General features: G+C 40.3%; 1 long non-coding RNA gene across 1 annotated transcript in view; it reads right to left on the reverse strand.

The window, feature by feature from the left end:
* Positions 1–22563, reverse strand: part of LOC114545951 (uncharacterized) — an 83394-nt gene that overhangs the window by 31777 nt on the left and 29054 nt on the right. The window lies entirely within an intron of this gene.

The following is a 22563-nucleotide window of genomic DNA, read 5'->3' on the forward strand; positions in this document are numbered from 1 at the left end:
CAGCTCATGAGACACAGCAATGTGCACAGACACACAATACATGCACACACATACACACACAGCACGGCTGTCACACTAGGCAGCGCAGATGATGGGCTTGTGGGAGGCAAATCCACCTCTGTTCTGTTCCTGCTCAGAAGAGTAGTCAGAAAGACTCCCAAACCAGGCCAAAGCACACTGAAGTAGGCCAGCCCTGGGACCAAAGTGTCCTGCAGTGCCATGTAGGTTTTTTCTTGTCAGGATCTGGCAACTAGTTAAAGATGGGTGCGTGTATTAAAAGTGTATTTGAGAATTTGTGCATAAGAATACTTCTATCCCAGTGAATACTAGACTGATCTCAAGGTAAACTTTGGAGCCTAAAATAATGAGTATACATTAGGTTTTAGTAAGGTTTACGGATGAGGTTAAAACTGGGATAAGGTTTAGCTTCAGGAAATAGTTTGGCATGTAGTGGTGAGAATCAACATTTGGCTCAATAAAAGAAGGCTTGGTAGCCTTGTTGGAGGAGCCCATAAATAATAATCAGGCTCATACACCACAGTATTCAGCAACATCGGGTACTGAGTGGCTGTGTTGTTTCAGTCTTAATCTGTTGTTGTTTGCACTGCTGCTTGGTTAACACTCCTAATTCTCTATCTGGCACATAATTACGGCTCCCAACAGGATCCAGCATGGCAGGACTGGTGCCATGCTAGCATTCAGCCTAGTACATGTGTGTCTATGTCTGTGTGTGCATGTGAATTTGTCTGTGAGTAACAGAGAGACTGCTGTTTTGCTCAAGTTTTGCTAGAGTTGGTGAAAGCAGTATAGTAAGTATGTATGTATGGCTGTGTGGAGGACACTGTTGGATTGAGCTGAAGTCTCAAAATAGGTGTTCATGTTCGGGTGCAAGACGGAATTAGGACCTTGTTAAACACATGCTGGTAAAGTAGCACACATACCACCATTACCTCTTCTCATCACAGTGCAGAAAGCAAATACAGTATGCACATGCATGCACGTACGCACACACACACACACACACACACACACACACACACACACACACACACTCACACTCCCTAGTGAGTCAGCAGTAATCCTGCTCCAGCTCTGGTCCCAGAGAATCATGTGTCTGTCTGTGGTAATCACCACACATAAACACACATATTAATCCTCTCACACCTTGGCCCTGCACCAAACTCTACATTGACACTGATCCCAGACCAACGCTTACTGCTTAAAGGAGTTTAAAATCAGTGGGCGAAAGAGATGAATCAACACCCACCACTGATCTATGTTCAGCTGAGACTCCAGCCGCTCCAAATATTCTAATGGGATGGCACATTTCCTGTTCAGAATCACTTTAATGATGACGTGATATCGGTTGGGACAATGGCAGTTCAGACATTTGTTTGGTGAAAACCCTATTAGAAATCTATAAAAAAAAATATGTAAATCTATAAAAAAAAGTCCCCAAGTCTTTAACTTTGACATAAAAAGGCAGGCAGAGTATTTTTAATTGAATCCATCAGATTGATTTGATGATACTGCATCTCTATAAGTGTAGAAGAACTCAATCTCATCTGCTGATTGCCTGAGCTCTTCACATAAAAGAAGCGGGAATGTTTCATTAAGGCCGTGATAATTCAACAAGATATACTTTAGAAATCAGAGCGTATTCAGAACTGTGTACATGGTAAAAATAGCACCTAGATGAAATTCATTAAAAGGATACATCCACTATACAGGCAAGGCCTTGTTATTGAGAAGTGAGAGAGTTGAAGTGAGGTTTCCTTACAGTTACATAGCGTATTGTTATCTCTCTGTGTGTTTGTGAATAAATGGCAAGGCTTTGTTGCTGGCCTACAACCAGCAGACCAATCCTGGCTAAACAAGTCCATACTCTCAGCATTGTTCCAGCAGAGTCAACGAGGAGCCAAATCAGGGTTTTGTTGCACAGAATCACCATGGCACACGCCACAAGTCAGTGTCAGTTAAAATGATTATTTACTTGTAACTACAGTATATTAACATGCAATGATAAGCTGACTTTGACAAAAAAGAAGTTTGGTATAATGTATTACACAGTCTCTTCTTGTTGCACCACTGGATGCTTAGAGGCTTCCAGCCAGCAATCTGCAGCACCTTATTATTAAACATAAAAAATACAGTATTGGTTGGCCAAACAAAAAAACATACTTTAACATTTTTGACGAAACGCAAAAGCGATTTTCAGGGGAATGTAGCCATGTTTTCCTTCATTAAGATTAAACAAATGTCAGAATAACGAATGGAATACAATATATTATGTGTTCAACCTAAATTCAAAAGCATCCCTACTACTGTACATACTGACCAGTATCTGATTTTAACTATCATTCTCATCAATCAATTATCTCACTTTCATAATCAATAGTCTTTTCTGTCATATATATTGTCAATCTCATCCTTCTTCGTACCTGTGGCAGACCAGAGTGACTGCATTCTGGCGGGCTCTCCAGCACGAACAGATATTGTTTATTGCGATTACTGTAATACTGTACCGAGCACAGCAACTCGTTTACCTAATAATAGCACTAATGCTTTTGACAGTGTGGAGGTGTTAACCGGTGATTATACTGACAATGCTAATGCTTTGTTTCTGTCTGCCCAAATGTAATTTACTAATTATAAATGACACTAATCACAGTACAAATCTGTATTGGATCTTCAGAGTGGGAAAGTGTTAGAGTTAGTGTTTGATACTCAATACTGACACAGAGACCCTGTTACAAAAACTGTCATACTACTTTATAGTAGTTATTTGCCTGACAGACTGTATTGACACAAACAAATGGGATTAATTCATTGGCTGATTGATCTGTTTAACTATATGTTGGTCATTGCGCTGATTGACTGAATTTCATACTGACACCTGTTAGCAAATAGAGTGATGACCCAGATAAATGTAGCCATATGCAAAGTACGCGTTGATCTACCGACTTCAACATGGCCCCCATGAATTTCTAGGAATGTTGCTCACTTAAACCACATTGCATTCTATGTTGCACAGCCTATATGCATTAGTGTCTCTTTTCCTGGCCCCACCTGCTTGTCCCATATAACTTCACATTGAAATGAGAAAAATAGCTGTTCTAAGCTCTAGGAAAGTTTGATGTATCAAATGTAGCTAATTAGCCTGTTATCCTCTGTCTGTCGACACAAATTGCCCTGAGGGACATTGAATTGAGGATAATAACAAGTTAAGTTGGGCAGGCATCCATTATCGCCTTTTTAACACGAAAATTACCTTTTGATGTAACATGTATTCTCAATGTTGACTGCTGCTTTGACTAAAAAGAGCGTCCGGACATATTATTGCCAATAGGTTGACCCTCCAAAAAAAAAAAAAAACTGCTAATGTTAACAAGAAGGCAGAGTCAGACTGAATAAATGAAGTGGCAATGGAAAGAGGCTATTCAGTCAGTCAAAATATCAGCCTAGCAATCCCCTACTCCATCCTGTTGGAAGAGCAAACAAAATAGGAAATGGGCAAGTAGAGTGGATGTTTTTCTGGCCTCCTTCCAACTCAAAACCTCATCTCTTGCTGCCGTTAGACAGGCCAGCAACGTAATGAGTGTTGGTGGTGAGAAAGGCTGATAATATGGGGGACAAATGTGAAGCAGAGAGAGGGTGTTAGTGCTCCAGCATTTTTTTTTTCACTGCCACAAATTGTTATTCACCTGCACCATCTTGTTTAATCACACCATTGATTTTGGCTTTTAAATTTCATTAAATAGCAGTGGTGGAAAGTAACACAGATAAGTTTTAACATCCATTTCCGCTGCTTGGGCATCATCCCATCGACAATGACATCTAAATGAACATTAACCACTTTCAGAGGTATCAATTTTCGGTTTTGCAATTGGTGCTTTTTCTTCTAGCTCTCAACCAACAATTGTTATTCATTTCTTTTACCTTTATAATCTTTTCTTACTTTCCTCCTTCAGTGCATTCCTTTTTACCGATACATTCCACCATTTTAAAGTCATAGCTATTAATGTTATTACAGCCTGCATTGGCCAGCTTCCACAGATGCCCTTTAAACAGCACCAAACGTCTCTTAATTATAAAAGTTAGTTTGTTTTCTCACAGAATGTGGTGCTAGTTTCCAAAATGTAGGCTTTATTTTGTTCTTTACAATGTCAAGTACTTCACATCTGTCAGGGAAAACAAACCAACATTTAGTGGGAATGAAAAGATGTAATATTAAGGGATGAGGATTTGTAATTTAAACAAAATCATTGTGGATTGTACAACAGGCTATATAAAACGAAAAGAACAGGGATTAAAAATAAGAAAATCCATTTGAATTGCTTCAACATGGATTTTGTATGACCTTTAGAGACAGTGACACAAGCATATCATTGCAACATTCTCAGTCAGTTTTGTCAAAATGCAAAAGCAGAATGAGAGAAGAACAAAAGAAAAAAAAAATATGTCCCTATCCTGGCCAATCTCTGACAAATGTGTCTCTCGTCTTGTTCTGACTTAATAGCGGTCGTTCAGAAATACTCTTGAAATGCACACAAAACTAAATGGGTTGTGTTTACCACCATAACCGTCTCTATTGTGTTCATTACCACCAATGTCATCATAATTATGCTCAGCTCTCATATCATAACACCACCCTTATCAGTGGCATCAGCTCTCTAAACTGGCATTTTTGTCTTTTGTTCTATTTAGTTCAGGCCTTGAACAGATAAAGAGCAGCTGATCTTAACTTACTGGTCCATTCCCGTCTCATTGTTATGATCTCATACTTCAAATAATACATGATCAGAGTGCTTTGTTGATAAGCAGAAGGATGGTGAAGGGGGGTTAAACAAGGGTCACATTTGGCCCAAAGTTTCTACTTTGGATGCTTGGTGCTAGCGCCTCAAAAGTCCTTTACTTGATTACATCTTAATAAATGGCATCCATGAGGTGAATATTATGTACTTGTGTCTGAGTCCTCCTGCTGATTTAGTGTCACAGCCCAGTTCACCCTGAACACCTGATTCATCATGATGTAAGATGCTGAAATGGGGCTAGATCAGCAGTCTGACACACTCAATAAATGTAGCCTTCAGGTGGAAAATCAGATAAAGCCTGACATATGAGATTTTAAAACCCTGTTAGAAAAAGAGCAGAGGGTACAGTTCAGTATGAAAAGATGATTTTTCTTAAATTTAATAATAAATGCAATTGGGTTAGCATAATTTATTAGTTTCCAATTCAAGTAAACCTGTTTAAAACTGAGCTTAACATCACCATCTTGGTTGTTTGTATACGGAATATGCTCCTGTCATTATTGTAATTGTGTTCTTAAACCTTTTGTTTTTTGAAAATATGACTTCTGAAGACTTCACAAGAGTCGGGCCATGGAGGTTTTCCAAGCAAAGGTATTGTTATCAAAGTCTTATCTTGTGAGCAGGTGCTCCCTGATGTCCTTTCATTAAATAATGTTCTGAAAGGATAAAGAAAGGGAGGAGAAGGATGACAGCCAGAGATTGAAGTAGGGTGGAGGAAATAAAGGAAAAAAAGCTAACCAAATTATTAAAGAACGACAGGAAGAAAATGGAGGTAAGAAAGCTAAAACCAGCAGGCTGTCACAGCATCAGACGGGAAAACATTAGTTCAATGTGTGCTGGTGTTTCTGGAACACTTGAGACCATTGTCCTGTTCATACATTAGAACCAGACTGACAAAGGTGACGAACAATTGTGCTTCAGGACACTGCTGGGCAGATTATAGAGGGGCTAACAGCATGTTCAGGGGATTAACAGAGTCTGCTTGTTGTAACGTGTAAATATTTTGTACATGTTGGGTGCAGTGACACTGTATTATGGATTACCTCACACACAACCCCAACAATCCACAAACTAATAAAAAGACATAGTTTCAAAATGATATAGGTACAGCAGAGCATCCTTTTTAGCAGTGCCACAGAATCCATATGAACCGCACATACTATTTGTTCCTGCAGGTAACAACCCAGCTATTTACTGTACATGCAGTACTCCTTTCACATGCTGGAGAGAGAAGGATAGAAAAAGGGTACAAGGCAGAAAGATGATTGGCCATTGGCGTATATCATAAACTGCATGAAATATCGAAAACAAGCCACAGTAAGTATAGTAGAGTATGTGTGTGTGTGTGTATGTGTAGTACAGTATGTGTAGTGTGACTGCTGAGTATAGATTGTCCTAAAATATTAAAGTATAACAGCTGTGCATACAGTGTTTTGTCAAGGTATTTAATCTTTAATTTGATAATTTAATGTACATACCCAAATAAAAAGTATAAATAGTAGTAAATAGTATAAATAAGTAGTAAAGGAAAAGGGGAAATCGGGAGCAAGTAAGAGACAAAGAGAGAGCAAACCAGAGAGAATGACAGACAGACACAATCATCAGGCACCAAGGTAGCGGGCATGCTCAGATAACCTCAAGCCAGCTGCCATAGCTTCAGGCAGGGACTCTCACCACCCCATGAGTACAAGCGGCTCCTCACTGGTTTGGAGACAGAGCTCCTCTGTAAATGTCTATTGTTTTTTCACACTGGCTGCCCTGACACGTGTTTCCATGTCTAGTCGGTTTAAAATTCTCATTTAAATTCTTGGACAGCAAAATGGACATAAAACGTAAACAAATTACATTACTTAAGCACAAGACCGTTTGCCCTGCGTTGCATTTACATCCTGAAAGACACTTGGTGATGTTCATAGTCAGACCGACTTCCAATAAATGTGGAAAGCATGACTGACCTATGAATATCCATTAGTGCATGTTAATTGAAAAAGCTTAAGGGACAAGGGAACAAAAATGTCCTGATCCGGGCATTTTTCAATGGATCAGTAGCTGCTATGTTAAGCCAGATCAAAATCTGATCCTTTATTTACTGCATTCTACTGTGTTTTATCCTTCTCAGCCTGCTAGTTGCACTGCAGCTCAATGGTGCAAAATGCACAGTTTTGCTTATCTCCAACATTAATTATCATTAGCAAGCTCACTAACTGACATAGATTCCGTGAGTAACTTAACAGGCTAAAAGTTAAACATGAGTTGGCTTAAAGTGCTTTCTGCATCTGTTGTCTGTACTTGATTTCAGTCTTTTATTTATATTGTATTTAAGTATAATATTTTTGGAACCAGGATATCCAGTATTTTGATCGAGGACCTGTAGCTTGTGAAAAACAAGGTGTGTCAGATTAAGTACGCTACAGCGAATTGGATGCAGTATCGGCAGGTACCCAATATTAAAGGACTATGATTGGAAAAGGGGCCAGAAAAATGTAATCAGGACATCCCTACACAACGATATAAACAACAGAAAAACTGATTGTGGAAGAGAGGGTATTTTGTACAGTAGAGGGCAGTGACAGTATGAGCACAGGCAGGCTATTCAGTTGAGTGACTTGTAAAGCAGTATTTCTTTTTGATTCTCTGAAAATAATTAAGACACACTGATTATTAAAAAAAAAAAAGAGTGCTGTATTGATCTCTGTTCACAGTAGAAATAACCAGAGATGTATAGTAACGAAGTAGAACTACTTCACTACTGTACTTAAGTACTAAAAGGCTGTATCTGTACTCTACTGGAGTATTATTTTTTTTCTCCTACTTCCACTTTTACTTCAGTACATATTTTTGATGAGTTTAATACTTTTACTCCAATACATTTTTTATGTGCTGCATCGTTACTCGTTACAATTATGATACGAATCACTCCAAACCCACATTATTACTGCCAGAGCGGTAGATGGCTCTGTCACCAGGTTTGATGAAGCTGGCTCATCATTGAGTGAATCAATCGATCAAGCTGTCTTTGAGTGATCGTGGCGGTGAGGGTGAGGACCACCGCTGGCCCTACTTAAGAGTCCATGTTTTTATTTGTCAGAGTGAAAGACGATTCATAGAGAATGAAGTGCCTACTCTGCCTCCCGAAAGATTGTGAAATAATGGCCTTCAAAAATTCAACGTCGAATTTGAAGAAACATATCAAGGTAAGTTACAAATATAATGCACAAATGGCACACCAGCTTGAGCTACCAGTAAGTGCTAGCTAACTAGCTAACTAGCTACCCGCGGTTCATGACATTCTACGGTGTTGTACATTCCTGTCCATTGTGAGTGTCCTTTAGGCTAAACATTTGAAATAATATAAACAATATGATATTCAAACTATTGACTGCTTTCTTTAATAACTACATAACACAATACTTAGTACGTAGTACATTTTAAAATAAACTACTTGCAATAAAAAAAATGTTGAATACTTTAGTACTTCCACTTAAGTCTGGGTCTCTAGTACTTTATACATGTCTGGAAATAACTGATTTAAAATATGCATGATCAGACATAAGTTTACTCTAAAGGAATGTTTCAGATGGAATACAGAATATGTGTATGCATATCAAAACACGCATGCACGCACGCACACACACACACACACACACACACACACACACACACACACACACACACACACACACACACACAGTGTAAGCCTTGCAACAGAAGCCTGTAAAATTAAATGCTCTGCACATTCAAAGAGCACATCCTAACAAAGAGGTGTGAAATACTGTGCAGAGGGACTGTGGGCTATAAGGAGGGGTGGCTCCCACAAAACACACACACACACACACACACACACACACACACACACACACACACACACACACACACACACACACACACACACACACAAGGAAGGGAACATAGTGATGCAGCACCGGTCCTCTCCTCCCTGCTTGGCGTGCCTGGAAACCATGGCAGCAGTGTCTACTGCAGCCGTCGCCATGCCAACAGTGGCGGCAGCTTTCTGTGGGGATCAGACTTGCTGGGTGACACCTGATGAATACACGGACACAGACACGGACACACACACACACACACACACACACACACACACACACACACACACACACACACACACACACACACACACGGTGCTACTTAAAGGAAAAGGGAACAAAGAAAAGCGTGCACGGTAAGATTTACACAGGTGGGTAAAAACACATGCTGAGATGCATGAGGACATGCACATGTGAGCACAAACAGGCAGCAGGACACACACGCTTTCAGCAGGTGTATAGAAAGGCAACCTTTCTTTTATCCCTCTCTTCTAATGTAGTTCTTAGTCTGCATGCTCCACTCTGTCTATCTAATTAGGGAGCCTGCCTGAGTCTGGCAGTCTGCATGGGGGCACACACGCACACACGCACGCACGCACGCACGCTCGCTCGCACATTCACAAACACATCTTCATCTTTCTCTTAACAAAAATCACACATCTAGTGCACACAAATGACAAGAGAACCCTATCACTCTCCACACGCACAGAGACACACACATATCCAGAATCACAAAAAACAACACACACACACACACATATCCACATCCACTACGCACATATTAATAATAACCAGGTCTCCAATGTCAATTTGAGCTCTCAAGGACTGTGGCTGCTGAGCGAGGCAGAGGCCACAGAGAGAGAGAGAGGGAAGAGTAATGGCATAATACATTCAGGTTCTTATTCATGCTGATTCTCCCGCTGGGTGCACAGACTCATTTACCTAACCAATACATTTCAGACAGGGCAAAGAGGACACAGAGGTAGGGCCGGGTGAGTGTGTGCGTTCGCGGGTGAATGATAGCCTGCTATTGCCCTTTATGTGCTCTTAAACGTGATTTTTGTGTCAGAGAGAAAAAGCTTTGCGTACAGTATGTATTAGGCTCAAGAAAAAGATAGCGGCCACTGAGTCAGAGCAGAGTACGTAGCCAAGCTTTGCCATGCCATTGAATACCAACTGTCTGCATCTGATAGAGAAGAAAGAAGCCTTAAAAAGACAGCCGAGGAAAGGAAAGGAGAAAAAAAGAGAGGCCCTTGAGTTGATGAGGTTGAGAAAGCTGGTACTTGACCCCCAATGTGTGCTAAGCATGAAGGGAGGAGAATGAAATGTTCCTTTCTTCATCTATCTCTACGTTCCTGAAGGCTGCCTGTGTTCATTCAGTCAGCCATATACTTGCACATAAACAAACACATATACATACAGTATACAGCACACATATACTGTACCATACCTATACGTGTACATACATAGAGTGTAAATGGTGGCAAAACAATATTTTATATATATGTATATATATATATATACACACACACACACACACACACACACACACACACACACACACACACACACACACATTAAAAGAGAATTCCTCTTTAATACTGCCTTGATCTCATTCATCACAAAGTCATTTGCTGAGACCTGGGAACACAGTAACAGGGCTCATGTGATCATAGAAGTTGTTAATAAACCCCAAGGTCAGCCAATCTTATAAGAGTTTAGAGTTTGGAGTAGGCGATATGGATACAATCCTCATTCACGGTATATGTAATTTAATATTGTGATATTGATATCAATTGTGATATAATCTTTATGGGATAGTTGGGATTTTTTGAAGAGGGGTTGTACTTATCCTCCGCCATATTTTCACCGCTTTACCTTGCCGTCAGACAGCCCTTTGCGAAGGGGAACTGAAGCCGTTATATCGCTCTATTCAAAGCCACTGGACTCCTTTGACAAAACCGTATTACAGTATTTTACCTCGCAGAACAGAGGAGTTGCGACCGCTGTCTCGAGTGGTTCATCTGTTTGTTAGTTTTGTAAGTTTCCAACTCTTTTAAAACACCAAAGTCACACAATAACACAAACTAACGGATCGAGGCAGCGCCAGAGCAGCAACTCCCATGTTTTGCGATGTAAAATTACTGTTTTTGTCAAAGGAGCGTGGTGGCTTTGAAGAGAGCATAGATAAGCGCTTCAGTTTCCTGTGTGACGGCCAGATAAAGCAGTGAAAATATTTTGAACATTGTGTACACTTCAATTGATTTTTTTTAGATTGGCCTTTTAGGTAGATAAAATACACTTTACTGTGTCCCTATCCATAGTCAGTTGATCAGTTGAGGATCGGATGTAAATTATGATTATTGATTTGCAATATTCTCTTTGTATGGCCTAATACACCCAGGGATATTAAAGGGCGCCTGAAAACATAACCATTAACACAGCCTGACACTCTCTCTCTCACACACACACATAATTGCCATAATAACTGCCACAGCGACAACTCTGAGACGCTGAAACCACAACCTTATTGACCCAGAACCCTCTCTCTGCACATGTGGATAGCTTAATCTGTCCTGCTTCAAACACACACACACATATTCATAGACCTCATGTAGTGTAATGCACTTATCGATCTGGATACTTTAGCACACCAGGCCAAGGTGTGGCCTGTTGACCCATAACACTGGCTTCATGGCTGAATTTAGCCAAGAGGCAAAGCAATAGCGCGCACGCCCACACACACACACACACACACACACACACACACACACACACACACACACACACACACACACACATACGCAGATGTCCAATGAGAAACAGTCATTACTGCCATGCTGTTTAGCCTGCTGCGTGTGTGTGACTTTTCCATCACACAGAAAGGCTTAGATTGTTTCACATGAGCACTGCAGCATTATCTGCTCAAGGTCTTCTGTTGTCTTCTGTTCTGCATGTCAGTAATGTCGCAAGGCAAACGTTTCGGTTTCTGTCCTGTTCCTCTGGTTGGCGTTTTTGGTCTTTTAGACGTTTAAAGAGTAATGATATTTTTTAAGGTTTCCTGCCCAATATGTATTTGTTACTTCTGAAAATGTGTTCCGTTTGTGTGTGTGTGTGTGTGTGTGTGTGTGGCACCTGCCTGAGGGCATGTTTGCACAGCAAGGTGTGCTGATCCACTGCAGGGATTTTTTTGTGGTGTGAGGAACAGGTGAGAGATGAGAAAAGGGAGTTTATAAGATGCCCTCCCTGCACTCACACAACAACAGAATCACATCCTAATAGACGCACAAACTTACACACTGTTTGCATGAGTGGGAAAACGAGCTCGAGCAAACACTGTTCAACATATTTTGCCATTCTAGCACAAGAAAAAAAAAAATGCTGCTGTGCTGAACATTCACCCGAGCAAAATACACAATCCCGCATTTGTTTAAAAGTCTCCGTTTTCCAAAGTTGCCAGTCTGGCATGAGTTAAAAATCAGAGAAATATGCAGCAGATAATTGGGAACATATCCGCACAGCACACTGTTTATATGAGCCAATGTTTTTGTGCATTATGCATCCAAGTGCTCTGAGCATATTTGACAGCATCTAGAACATATGAGAAAGTATGTTCCACTGGAAGTATGCAGCCTGCTGCCACCAAGTCAATATGTGGATATGTAGTGTGTGTATGTTCTGGAGATTAGGCAGATAGTGTACTATGTGTGTGTTTTTGTATAGGTTTGTGATTTTGGGGTGAGAAGCCACTGTTACCACCACAATGTGTGAGTCTGTCCCAAGGTGCTTTAAATATCTTTTACAACCCCAGAATTCTTAGAACAATGTCTTTGCCAATGTATTACACAGACACACACATAACTGCAATAATGTCTTGTTATTATAGAATAAGGTCAAACAAATACAAGAAAATATTTTTTTTTTGGAGCTTTTAATATTCTGTTTTTGATTAAATCCACTACTGACCTATAAACCCATGATTACAATAGAAGATAATTTTGAGTTATTTTAGTAAACATGAATGGTTTGGAGGCATTTACATATTTACACTGATATATATATTGACACATTTATCCTTTAGTGTAGTTCAGATGTTTAATTTAGGAAAGTAAGTAGTTGAGGCACTCAAGTATTGGTTTGCACAATGACAGGTTTGTTTCCATCTGTCTTTGTCCAAATATTATGAGATCAAACAAGATGCTTATCTGTTGGGCCCTTTTTCCTTTATTCAATCAGCTTTGTCTATTTCCTATTGTTTTCCTCAAAAGTTGGCACAAGTCTGGTTCTGCTTCTTTGTTTCTTCTTTCACCACTGTTTTTTGTTGAATCTGTGTTGGCATGATTTGCAAAGACAATGTACTTTAAGTAGACAATTTGAGACTATTTTTTTTAAATCATCATCACTGGTGGGTTTAGCCATGGGGTGATAAATTACTGATCAAACGTGTGACATGACCTCAGGTATATCCATCATCCGTCATTTTTTATTTTCTGATTATTATATTTACCTTTACGATATGCTCCACCTATTGTTAGTTTTTCTGAAGAATTTATTTTGAAACGTTTCATTTGTTTTATTTTCTGTTGCTTTTACTCGTGCTCCCTGTCCTCCACTCTTGGCTCCACAATCCCTCTGCTTCTTCCCCCCTCCCTGCCTCCCTCCACCGTGTTTACTGTGGGCCAGTGCCTGACTGTAGTCTTCCCCCCTCTGCCCAATCAGTGGCACTGGCTAGGGCTGCTAATTGAATTGGGCTGGAGGTCTAATTCTAATGTGCAGCAGATGGCCGGGGCATTCCTGCATTCGACCAGCCGCGAGCCGCCACTCTGTTCCACACTGCTCTGCCCAGGGTAATGTAAACCACCACGGAGAGAAGGAGAGAAGAGGACAGAGAAGAGCGACACACCCCTAACTCAGTCACCTTGAGGTTACACACAAATGTGCAAGGTCTCTGATTTTTTTCCTCAATTGCATTCCCTGAGTTGACTGCAATTGAGCCACAAGCAAATCATTCACACACGTCATATATGCTCCATATATATATATATAGCCTCGTATAAACTGACACATAGAGACAACCGTGGAGTTCAGCCACTTTGTGTGACACATAAACAGGCATCTAAACATACACAGCAAATGATCTACTTCCACTATCTTTGTCATGCATCAGTGGATTCAAGCATCACTGGATGGCAGTGTTGAGCTGCATTGAGCGTTCTGGATCTGGTGATGCTGGTGAACAAGGTTCCACTGAAGACATAATAAAGACACAAATCAATGACCATAATTCGGAGAGAGACTCAGCCTGGGTTAGAGTAATAATTTCCCTGGTTTCTGGTGCTGCATTGGAAAGTAAACACTGTAAGTACGATATCACAACAGACAGAGTGGGAAGGAAAGAGGAATAGAGGGAGGTAGATAGATAGAGGAAGAAATCGAGAGATATAAAGGCAGAGGGGTGGAAAACTGCAGAAAGAAAGAAGGGGATAAAATCTGAGCTGCTAATGTAATAACAGCCAAACACAGAGATGGGGAAAAATTGCTTCTCACAATGGCCACTATCACCAGCTATCAAGTGCAACAGGGACGAGGCATCAGGGAGCATGTGTGTGTGTGTGTGTGTAACAGAGTGTGTATGTGTGCGCACGAGCAAACACAGCGTACTTTATGCTTGCGCGGGGCTGCGCTTACTGTTTTGAGATGACTCCCCAGAGTGCAGCCTGAGTGCTGTGAGGAAGATTATGAGTAAGATAGAAAGCACACATGAATTTGGGCTTTGTTGTGTGGCAAGATGATAAAAGATGGAACTCTTTGTCAGCGCGCGTAAGTGTATGTTTTGCGAGTAAATGACTGACAACACAAAACAGCCATTCGGGCTGTGGGTGTGACAGTAGCTCTTTGTACAAAGATCTTAGATTTGTAAGCAAGTGTGTTTATACATTTTTGCCCAAATGTATGAGCACAAGTAGTTATTTAGATGCTTTTCAGATCTCTATGGCTGTTCTGTGTGTTTGTGCGGCGGTCTGGGAAAAGTCAGAGATAAATGGCTGAGACTGTGGGCGGTAATTGAAGGTGATTTGGGTAGTGCAAAGTGCTATACTGCATTTCTCTTAGAGACAATGCAGCTTCATCTGCAGAGCTAACAGACAGACAAGATTCAAAGCCTAAATCCAGTGCTCGAATAACTACAGCAACAGCAACTCCCTGCAGTATAGTCTCCTGGAATATGTTGTTGAATCACTGGCCCTAATGATGCTGCATCTTGTGATACTTGGAAACAGGTATGTCCTGCGTTGAGGGCTTTGTGTGATCTGTGTATTTGTGTTAAAAGGGTTAGCCTCTGTGCACTTTGTAGTTAGCTAAGCTTCTGTGAGTGTGAAAGAACCTCACAATAAGATTATTATCATTTAAGGGATGGCAATGTCAGTTGGTTGGGTGGGTCCACTACTTTCCCCCAGACTTAACTCCGGCTTGTGTCTCTGATGTATTTACATTTGAGTCACCGAGGTAAGCATTTGTTTTGTTGAAAAGTCCAAAAGTCACAACTCGGGAAATGCTTAAAAATCCTTTCTAGTGTGCACCAGATGGTTAGAAGAGTCGGAGGATTTTGGAAATGCCTTTAGAGCAGCAGTAAGTGTTGCTAAGCCACCTTCTGGGTTTTTCCAAACAAATCCGGGTATATATATGTTCAGAGAAATGGATGCTTAGCTCTTCTACTTGAATTAAAATACACAGACGGCTAGTTTTAACAACTATCCGGTGGATTGCCATGAAATTTGGTGCAGACATTAATATTTTCCAGAGGCTAAATTATAATAACTTTTGTGTTACCCTGAATTTTAATCTAGAGCTATGAGGTGAAATATCAGCAACAGCAGCAAGTATCAGATACTTGTTTGGTCTGACCAATAGTAATAGTAAAAAAGAAAAAAAATCCTTACAATTGAGATATTTTGCATTTTTTTGCGGAATTGGCATGTTTCACACGCTCTCATGCCACATGCCGTTTTCTCATGCAGAGAAAAAATATATATATAACTGATAACGTACAGGTGTAATATGTAGTGAGTATCGCTTACTGTTTGTAAACAAACAGCGTTCTCGTGGGTCATGAGTGATGATTTAGAGGGATTACTTTTGTATTAGTCTTTACATTATTTTTTTAGTAACATACTGCATATTAGGCTATCTATAACTGGATATGTACATGCGCACATACATACAGATTGCACCTGGGCATGGGGATCAGACAGAACAGTCTGTCCTGAGGGTACACCAAGCCAGAAGTTTTAAGATGGCTGTAAAGGTAGTCACCAGTGTAAAAAAAAAGGCCTTTGGTATAGTACTACTAACTGTCAAAACAGACTTTAGCTGGCATTAATGCCATAACCACTGGTTGAAAAATCAGCATTATCATGTTCTAGAACAAAGTTATTATTATTATTGTTGTACAAACTAATATATGTTGGCAAATTCATGTTTCTGTTCATGCAGCTATAACAGCGTGTGTCATCTCAGGAATCCATTTCATCAAATAAAAAGGATGGAAAAGCATTATAAACCACCAAACAGAATTCAGTGAGTTAGCATAAAGACTGAACATTTGACTGAAAGTAAGGAATTGCTGATTGACAATATCCTCCAGATGCCCATTAGCAGGATGATAAATTTAAGGATGTTTTCACACTCGGCCAGCTTCAACTTTTTAAGTGAACTCTTTAAGCGATTAATCAGCATTATCTAGGCTATGATGTCTGGAGGTTGGCAAGTATGCTAATCAACCATACTTAATCATCATCGACCATAATTGACTTGGCTTTTCATTTATAAATGCTTTAAAATTCTGAATTTGGCTGCGGAACTTTGTAAACAAAATTCGTGGGGGTTGAGGAGTGATGCCCTCAACCCCTGCGGTGGGTAATGTAACAAAAGGCATACTCATAAAATGCACGGATAACAAATTTCAATCCAAACTAAACTGGAAAGTTGGCAGCCCTGATATAGTGTAAATTATTTGTGTAAACCTTTAAGGCTAAGACAAGAAGGGTCTTTGATTGATGTTGTACAATGTATTGTGTGGTGCAGAATAGAGTTTAGATTTAGGCCAAAGTAACAAATATGTACAAAAAGTTACACAAGTTAGGCTACATTTACAAAATGCAACAGGTGTCATGCGCGGAGTCTCCTCCTCTCGCACACATCACACCGGGCCTTCTGGGCTGTATTGTGGCGCTTAAGTGCAAATGGAGCTTGAAGATGTAAAGAAAAAAAGAAAAACAGTAGAATTAACTTTGAGCAAGTTTGGAGGAAAGTCGGAGGTATAGAACCATTTTAAACAAGTTGTGGGCAGTTGAGTGCATTAAGTGCGGCACGCTGCTCGCCTATGACAGGAAAAAAACGGGGATGATGAACAGACACATGAAGCAGGGTTGCCATGGCAGAAAAGATGATAGTCAGCCTTTAACGTCCTCTTTTGTTACTTCTCTAAGCATACCCCTGAGGGCGAGGCAAGCCCTCACAGAGAAATGCGTTGTTTTTTTTTGTTTTGTTTCTTCATTCGGATCCATTTGCGATCCATTCCATTCTGAATAAATACGACGCAGTTTACAGGCTTCGTCCTTGTTGCATTATTCATTAAGATCATTCTAAACAGATTTCTGCAGTTCAACAACTCGGAATTGTAGTTGAGAACGTCAGTTATAACGGCCCACGTATTTAAGTGTCGGGTTTAAATCAGGCTCATAATTCCAGTAAAGGTTTTGGGCCGGGCCGGGCCGGGCTCGGACACAACGTGCACGGACTCGGCTTGGGTCGGGCTTGATTTCTTGGGCCCGATCTAAGCTCTAGTGCAGAATCCTGGTTTTGTTACACACTATCTTTCTAGTTTTGTATTGTGAGCTAACCTATGATTTCCATCCTTACTTACCTGCTTATTCTATTTCATACTCTGAGACACTCACACTGAAGTCTCTAGTCAGCACAAAAAGCAGTGAGGTCTCTTTCTCCTCTCCTCAATAATCACCACCAGCTTGGAGAAACACACAGTTATATCTCCAGTGTGTGTCGACATGCAGGCGATAATGTCTCAGTGTGTGTCTTACTCATATTGTCCATAGTATCATCATTAATCATTTCTCCTCTGCCCAGGCATGGCCATCAGTTATTGAAAGGTGCAATAATTTGGAATTGATTTAGTCCTCTCCACATGGAGCCTGGCTCCGAATATAAATGCTCCTTTGGCAAGACAGAAGAATGAAAGCTAATGATAAAGGGCTGTCAGCATCTGAACCTCTACAATTCTGTAAATAACTGTGAGAGGTGTCTCTTACCTTCTCTCTCTTTCTCTTATTGTTTATTTCTGTCCTTCTCTTTTTGCCGACAGAACAACTAGGAGGCCAGGCTGTAGGGAAATTGTTCCTGTTGTGTGCGTTTACTTGTTTGTGAGTCAGTTTGGAAGACGAGGAGGAGAGAGGAGAAAACCTGATGGATGGAATCTCTGCCCTCCTACGCAAAACCCCATAACAAGGATACAGATTTAGGAGAGAGCGTGAGAGAGACAGTCACAGAAACCTTGAAAGATAGTTAGAGAGAGACAATGGCAGTCAGAGCTCCGAGCTGAAGAGCAGACTACTAAGTCTCTAAAAATGGGGAAAACATTTACGTGCAAGGGTTAAGAGACCTACCTAAAGCTGTTCTCTCTCTTTTCCCCTTCTCCCTTTAAACTCCTCCTAATGATTTAAAAGTCCCATATCTTTTTTTATTATAAAGCAAGTTGAGCTGCTATATAAATACAGTGAAAGTATCAAAATGCTCAATCCACAGAGAAATGCATGCAGCCCATATTCAGAACGCAACTTCAGGACTTCCGTATCGTTGTGATGTCACAAATATAGTGTGTATATATATATATATATATATATATATATATATGTATATATATATATATATATATATATTGCTCCCTCTGAAATCAGGGAGCCCAGATGCGGAAGACCCGGAAACACTTACCAATCGGAGCAGACTGGGCTTTTTTGGGAGGGGGGGCTAAAAGAGACAGGCGCTAAAATGTAGCATTTCAGACAGAGGGTGAATACAGGTATATTCAGAGAGACAGTATGAGAAGAATTATATTTCTTGAACATAAAAAGCATATAAACATGCTCTAGCAGAAACCAAAAATACAACTATGAACCTGAAAATTATAATAATAATAATATGGGACCTTTAACATATCCATGCCATATCAGTTGGCATCAGGATAATTTCAAGGAAAATATAAAGTAAAGATGGAATTATACATCTATTATGTTATAGCATGCATGCTGCCGATTATGAGTATTACAATAATGTTATATTTACATTTTGCATGTGATTTGTTTACAACAAAGTTTTGTGGAAGCAGCGACGATATCTTCCAGCCAAAGAGTAGCTAAATGAACAGCATGATAGCGGCAATGGAGCATTTCAGAAGCTATTGATGCCTGTCAACTATGGCATACCGTTATCAATTCCAATTATTTCGTTATCGCTTCCAAATGTGAATTGGCTCTTGATATCGAACCTGTCCTTTTCCACTTCTCTCTGCTGTTCTCATCCAGTGCTGCCTAATCTCTGCCTCCCTCAGCCACCCTCTTTGTTCTTCACATGCATACACAAAACACAAGTGTGGTAAAACCTTGTCTTTCTTCAATAATTCCATGCAAACAAAGTATTTTTAGATTGTTGTGTGGAACCAAAACCTTTTATTTGGATTTTAGCTGGCTGATGCTTGTTACGTAAAACAACTTCTTCTGTCTTAACTGTGAGGAGACTCAAATTGAGAGAAAAAGATGATTCTGTATTTAGGCATTTACAACAGTAGTTCCGCCTGCCTATAGACAATAGAGCCTGAGACATTTATTTTCCTCAACAGAAGAGACAAACAGGCTGTTATTACAGACAGGGCTTTATTCCTAATTCCTGTAAATCTGATGATGTTTATGTAGCATCCCTCCCTGATGTTGGTTTTGCCCCCATTTGCCATGTTAATTTATTGCTGTTGCTGTTTGTTGTTAATGCAAATTCAACACTTCCTCCATCTGTTTCAAATTACAGTCCTTTCAGCACCTCAGAGAACATTATCCTTTCTCTTGGCCGGAAGGCTTTTATTGTGAAACATCTACAGGATATGTTGACTTTGATTTATAGCAGTTTTACAGCAGCTACGAGTATGAGAATGAATAATTGAATGATATTAATCTTTGCGAGAGAATAGCTGGAAACTCAGATTCAGGTACATAGTTACCAATATGGCATGACTATATTTTTGTACTGATGGATCTAATGCCATGGAGGTGTACACAGCATTTTATTAATCAAGTTAAGTAATGGCTTTTATTTGGGAAATTATGGTACAGTATCTGTCTGTGATCATTTTCTTCTCCTTCTCCATCTCCATTTCCCTACCTTCTTACTTTCCTTTCTTGATTAGCTTTCTCCAACACTCATCTCGCTCTTGTCTGCAGTTTTTGTGTGTGTATGTGTGGCAGCGGTCTGGTGGAGGCTGGAAAGCAGGTGGGCGAGAGGAGTTGAAATGACACCTGGTAACAGGCTGACAGCCCCAAGGTGAGATGTGGCACTTTTATCCCTGACATCTCAACCTTCTATCCTCACCATCATGAACTTTTAGACTCACACAGACACCAACAACTACCATGCATATACAGTACACACTGAAGCAATTGACACAATACAGCAGAATCTCCCTGAAGGAAACAGAAAACATCACTTGTGAAGAATGTTCTATGCCCTACGGTTTATCACTTTACCTGAGCCTCCCATTGGGCAGGTGTTTTGTATTCCCATTTTTCTGTGGTTTCTGGTGTTGAGCTGATACAATTGTGCATAAAGTACAATCAAAGTTCATAATGTGTATTTCTAGTACAGCTTAGGGTACAGATGTTTATATATAATATATGCAACACCTCCTAAAGTTTAACCTCTCCCACTACATCCAAAAGTAAAATAAAAAATCCAGTGTTATTTTTTGGTTTAGTTAGACATTGTAATTAAAACACAAAAGATAGGTAGTTGCAAGGAGGAGTAGTTTGTGCAGAGAGATCTATATGCAACAAGTAAACCAAACACACCTCTTTTTGGACTTTGTCTCTAAGATGCCAGCAAGAACAAAATCCCACACTTCACTGATATTGTGTAAAAAGTTGAAATATGTCCATTAACCAATGCTAAACGCTCTATAAAACAATTGCCATCAAAATCTAACCGTGTCCCAAATGCGACAGATGCTTTTGTTGCTGACAAGCTGTGGAGTCAACCATTGTAAGGCCCACAGATTTTAAAAGTTGCAGGTTATCGGAACTCTTAAAAGCTCAAGCTTTTGTACTTTAATCCCCTCTCATTTTCTCTTTCACTTCATCCAGTACCTCAGAGCCAGTCAGCTACGCTAATACAGCAACGGCATCAACATAAACACTCCAAGAACCGGCACGTCTCTCAGTGGACTAGCACCCCAAGGCGCTCCACTCCATCAGCCTGAGAAATGGACCCTCTTGCGGTTTACTCCTACCCAGGTATTGCGATTGTTCTTTTCCACTTATTGGATTCATTTTCTATATGGATGATGTACATAGCTGAATGTAATGGTGCAAAACCTTCAGCTTCCACACAGACATGCACAACTCACAGCAGTCAGCACCAATTACCCACAACCCAGCCAGCCACTAAAACACATGAAAGTTATGGTTCAATTAGGAAAGAGGGTAAAAATAATCTAATCCATAAATTAGCTAAAGTCAATTAGGACAACTCACCAATTAAGGACAAATCTGTTACTTGAGGGCACAGCTATAATGAGGTTGCGGGAGGAGCCACGCTGAGACTGTGTCCTTGCTTGTTTGTGTCACGCTCACCAAACACAGAGCTTTGACCATGTTTTTGATATGGAATTAGACTGCAAATTGAATTCTGTGGGGACCAAGCCCATGTCTGGCCACATGAGGAAGCAGGAGACAGAGTGAGAGACACAGAAGGAGGAAAAGAGGGAGAGAGAATGAGAGAGAGCGCATGCATTTGTGTGACTATTTATAGATGCTGTGTCAGTCTGAATACAGTAGATTTAGAAGCTTGTGTGTTCTGTGGTACAGACTGGCCGTCATTTACGTAACGAACGTACGACAGAAAACAAGCATGGGGGGGGACATGCGTTCTCCCTCACAGCTCACGGTTACCTGGCTCTGACTCATGAAAAAAACACGAGTAAAATAAAAGACACTGTATAAACTCCGCTACTGTGTGTTTATTTAAATATAGGTACACCTACATGTAGGCCTAAGAGATTGCAATATAAGCCTGTATATTACTATTAGTACTATAGCATACATATGTCAAGGATGTATAAATTAAATAAACTTCAGCTGGAGTCCGAACACTGTTGATCGCATCAGTGATCTCTTTCCATTCCGCATTCTTTCTACAGCCTTTAATACCAGTTTTCAGGCTGCCAAATAGTACACACGTTAGTGCAAATGAACCTGAGATATCAGGGTTTCAATCTCCACCTCTGAAAAGTGCCACTTCTTAGCCGGATTACGTCTCGCCATGTCGTAAATTGTAGGGGCGAGGCCTCAAAACTGAGAATATATTGGGGCGTGATATTTAAATTACGATTGTTTCCAGCGGTTACGCTCTGATTGATGTGATACAAATGTTTCATGAATCACATGTGAAGCCTGTCGTAAGATGATTTCTGCGCTCATATCTGGGCTCGGTTTCTACGTTAGGTTGATAAATGAGGGCCACTGACTCTTTTCATCTTACTTAGTGCTGGCAAAGCCCCCAGTGTATTATTGATGGGCAGGATTATTCATAGATGAATGCTTTTCATTTTAAAAAGAAAAAACTTGAAAGAAATGATTACCCAAAGCATTAAA

This window comes from Perca flavescens, chromosome 19, assembly GCF_004354835.1.
Source record: "Perca flavescens isolate YP-PL-M2 chromosome 19, PFLA_1.0, whole genome shotgun sequence".
Lineage (NCBI taxonomy): Eukaryota > Metazoa > Chordata > Actinopteri > Perciformes > Percidae > Perca > Perca flavescens.